General features: G+C 37.5%; 1 non-coding gene across 1 annotated transcript; it reads right to left on the bottom strand.

The window, feature by feature from the left end:
* Window positions 1-1,149: 1,149 nt before the first annotated feature.
* Trnaq-uug (transfer RNA glutamine (anticodon UUG)) lies at window positions 1,150-1,222 on the bottom strand. The gene has a single exon. It is a non-coding gene; the product is annotated as a tRNA-Gln (tRNA).
* Between the last annotated feature and the right edge of the window lie 3,633 nt (window positions 1,223-4,855).

The raw sequence follows: 4,855 nt of genomic DNA, 5'->3' as shown, positions 1-4,855 counted from the left end.
TCTCTACAATCTGGAATTCCTTTGCCCACTCTGTTACTTAAATGATGGCCTCTATAGTTATTGATTTAAAAGACTGTTTCTTCTCAATACCCTTACAAGAAAAAGGCAGAGAAAATTTTGCCTTCATGGTACCTAATTATAATAATTCTCAGCCAGTCAACAGATATTAATGGAAGGTTCTCTGCTGTGGGATGTTCTATATGGCAAATGTGTTGCTGATTGGTCAATAAATAAATCACTGATTGGCCATTGGCTAGGCAGAAAGTATAGGTGGGACAAGGAGGAGAATAAAGCTGGGAAGTGGAAGGCTGAGTCAGAGAGATACTGCCAGCCACCACGATGACAAACAGCATGTGAAGATGCCGGTAAGCCACAAGCCATGTGGCAAGGTATAGATTTATAGAAATGGATTAATTTAAGCTGTAAGAACAGTTAGCAAGAAGCCTGCCACTGCCATACAGTTCGTAACCAATATAAGTCTCTGTGTTTACTTGGTCGGGTCTGAGCAGCTGTGGGACTGGCAGGTGAGAGAGATTTGTCCTGACTGTGGGCCAGGCAGAAAAACTCTAGCTACAGTTCTCCTACAGGGAATGTTAAATAGCCAAACCCTGTACCAATATTTTGTATGACAGCTGCTGGAAGTAATATATAAACAACTTCCTAAATCTATAATTTATCATTACTTGGATGATATTCTACTAGCTGATTCAAATGCAGATACCTTAGAAAGAATGTTTGAAGAAGGAAAGAAAATTTTACCTTGTTGGGTGCTGGGGATGTCTTTCTGTATGCTGTGAATGTGTTTCTCTAATTGACTGATAAATAAAATGCTGATTGGTTAGTAGCCAGGCAGGAAGTATAGTATAGGTGGGATAAGCAGAGAGGAGAATTCTGGGAGTGGAAGGCAGAGGCAGGAGACACTGCCAGCCACTGCTGCCATGAGAAGCAAGATGTAAAGTACTAGTAAGCCAAAGCCATGTGGCAACTTACAGATTAATAGAAATGGGTTAATTTAAGACATAAAAACTAGATAGCAAGGAGCCTGCCACAGCCATACAGTTTATAAGTAATATAAATCTCTGTGTATTTACTTGGGTCTGAGTGGCTGCAGGAGCCAGGTGGACACAGGAAAACTTTGGCTACAAATGGGGCCCAATGTGGGGCTTAAACCTATGACCCTGAGATTCAAAGTCTCATGCTCTACCAACTGAGCTAGCCAGGCACTGGATTGGATTTTTGTGTATTGTATACAAATTATATATATTGAGATTGAGATTGTTAGAAAATGCTATACGTATATTTCTAATCATGTTCAAGACATTGTACTTATACAGTTCATTTACCAATGTAATGCAATTTGCTAATACTTTAATGTTATTATTATCAACTATTAGGATATAAAGAAATGAAAGTTAGTAGTTAGGTATTACAATTGAAGTTGTAGTCATATTAGGTCTGTTTTCAAGGTCAAGCAGATACATTTTAGATATGTCATCTTCAAACCTTTCAGAGAGCTACAGAATATGGCATTCAAAATACTTTAATAACTTAGATTTTTTTCTTTTTTTAATGACTATGAGACATGTGGGCTCCTGGCAGCACCAATCTACTTCAGAGAAGATATGGGCATTGAAGAAAACTGCATATGGAGTTAACTTTCATTGTCGCAAAATTTAGCCACTGGACAACAAAGTGTCCTCGAATCAACTGCTGAAAAACAGGACAAAATGGACAGACAGGACATGAAACAAAGGACTACCAATTCTTGCTAAGACAAATGTGGTTGTGGCTTTAGCAACAGGCATTCTCTGAGGCCAGGACAATATGGCACCATTGCTGAAGTGGCCTTTGCAATCCGAAAAGGTACAGTGCCCCTTTCTTTGAAGGCAGCTGAACAGGCAGTGGACCAATGGCTTCTGGTATGCAGTGGAACAGTAGCTGAAACAGTTATTCTTGACAGAGTAACTTGGCTGATGGAGTCTAACCTCCCAATGATAGACTGGCATTTAATAAAAGAGATGAAGCCACCCATAAGCTGAGAAGAATGGGATGTGGAGAAGAATGGAATGCCAAGATGAAGCCACCAACAAGCCAAGAAGAATGGACAGCTGAATTCCAAAAACGTCAACAATTTCCAGAATTTAAAATCCTGAATCATGACAGGACACTAGTGGGATTCAGGTTCATATGGTACATGGACTACTCCATAATCCTAAAATTTTCTTTATGTCCCCATAAGAATACAGTGCCCTCATCCAGCAGGAAATAATATGAAAAGCTACACCCAAATTCCCAAATACACCAAGCTGGCTTTGGAGATGGAATTAGCTCACTCCTTCTTTAAACCCAAGCATACTGCTAAAAGTTTGAGAGATTCTTCTGTCCCATATTAGAAGAGCCCTCTGGTATGGGACAGAGAAAAACCAATATTTTTATTTAAAGCAGGTTGATTATAAATACAATTGCTTTCTAAAGAAAAAAAAGGGGATAGTATAGATATAATAGGATGAAAGGGTAGATTAATGAACCTACTTTTAAAGAGCAACAACTTGTTTAAAAATGCTTTACATTGTTATGGATTTTAGTTTATTGATACAAGTTTAATTTTGTTATACTGTATATATATTTCTACTCTCATTTGAGGTATTATATTTATGTAACTCATTTAGATTGTAATAGATAATTAAAAAATACAGATTAATAATTAGTCTTCTATGATAGTCAAACTTATAGTCATGTTAAGTTTTCTTAACATATATATGATTCAATTAGATAGGTAATTTTCAAACACTTCAAAGACCTACAGAATATGACATTTAAAATGTTTTAAAAATTTAGACTTTCTGGACAGTGAGACATGTCTTCTCCTGGCAACACCAATTTACTTCAGAGAGGAGGATGGGCATTGAAGACACTCTATATGGAGTTTATCTTCTGCTGTGGGATGGTCTGTATGTCAAATTACTCTCATTGGCCAATAAATAAAACATTGATTGGCCAGTGGCTAGGCAGGAAGTATAGGCGGGACTAACAGAGAGGAGAATTGAGAGAACAGGAAAGTGGAAGGAAGACACTGCCAGCAGCCACCAGGACAAGCAGCATGTGAAGATGCCGGTAAGCCACAAGCCACGTGGCAAGGTATAGATTTATAGAAACGGATTAATTTAAGATATAAGAACAGTTAGCAAGAAGCCTGCCATGGCCACACAGTTTGTAAGCAATATAAGTCTCTATGTTTACTTGGTTGGGTCTGAGTGGCTGTGGGACTGGCGGGTGACAGAGATCTGTCCTGACTGTGGGTAAGGCAGGAAAACTCTAGTTACAATCTTCTTCTTCTTCTTCTTCTTCTTCTTCTTCTTCTTCTTCTTCTTCTTCTTCTTCTTCTTGGCAAAAAACAGCCATTTGGGCAAGAAACTGTTCTTGCCTGGACTGCTTGATTGATTGGACATGTGGGACCCATAGGAAGGTGACCACTGAACTTTGCAAGGCAAAATGGTTCTTCAGGTTCCTGCTTCACAGAGGAAACTGCCAGACATTCTACAGGATACAGAGAGAAGTGGCTGAGAGACTCTAGGCCTGTGGGCTGAAGATAGATGCCCCAACTTTACAAAGAAACTTTGGATGACCATCCAGGCTGCCAGCTGTTTCTGTCTACTCTCACAAGACTCCTGAAAGTTGCTTGCATCCTTCTCCCATTTCTCAAGTAATATTATATCCTTCTGAGGTCTTTAATGTAGTTGAAGACTAGATAATTATAATTTCCTTAGTTATGATAAAAGATAAGATATAAAACTTTAGACTCACAAATATAGGATAGATAGAATATTTTCTTTAATTTTGCCAAATAGACTAGATGTCATAATTATAATTCTTGCTTGATAATTGTTTTGTTATATGTAATTTTACCATGTTAAAGTTAAAACCTTCCTTTTTGAAAAAAAAGAAAAGGGAAAGTGCTGGGATGTCTTCCTGTATGCTGTGAATGTATTGCTCTGATTGATTGATAAATAAAACACTGATTGGCCAGTAGCCAGGCAGGAAGTATAGAATAGGTGGGATAAGCAGAGAGTAGAATTCTGGGAATAGAAGGCAGAGGTGGGAGACGCTGCCAGCTGCCACCACCATGAGAAGCAAGATGTAAAGTACCAGTAAGCCACAAGCCATGTGGCAACTTATAGATTAATAGAAATGGGTTAATTTAAGATATAAGAACTAGATAGCAAGAAGCCACAGCCATACAGTTTATAAGTAGTATAAGTCTCTGTGTGTTTACTTGGGTCTGAGTGGCTGCAGGAGCCAGGTGGACACAGGAAAACTCCAACTACAGTAGGGGATTACAAATTGCTCCTGAAAAGATACAAAAAGGATATTTTATATACTATTAATTATTTAGGATATAAAATAGATCTACAAAAAAATTAGATCCCAAAAGATACATTAATTTGTATCTCTTAATTGAGAGATTGATTATGGACTTTTAATGGCTTTCAAAGATTATTCAGAGATATTTTCTATCTATGGACTATTGTTGGGGTAAAAAAAGATGAACTGAGCAATTTGTTCAATACCTTAGAGGGTGACAAGGATTTAAATAGTCTAAGGGAATTATCAGCTGAAGCTGAGAAAGAATTGGCTTTGGTAGAAAAGAAAATACAGCATGCACATGTGGATCATGTGGATCCAAAGCTTGATTGCATTTTGGTTATTTTACCCTCTAAACATTCTCCTACAGGAATTTTAATGCATAGGGAAGATATTATATTGGAATGAATATTTCTACCAAATAGAGTAAAAAATTAAAAACTTATGTGGAAAAGATCTGAGTTGATTTTAAAAGGAAAATTGAGACTTTGTT

The sequence above is a fragment of the Peromyscus eremicus genome, chromosome 3, assembly GCF_949786415.1.
Source record: "Peromyscus eremicus chromosome 3, PerEre_H2_v1, whole genome shotgun sequence".
NCBI classification, from domain to species: Eukaryota; Metazoa; Chordata; class Mammalia; order Rodentia; family Cricetidae; genus Peromyscus; species Peromyscus eremicus.
Note: the sequence above shows the minus strand (reverse complement) of the source record. Positions and strands in the feature narration are given on the sequence as shown.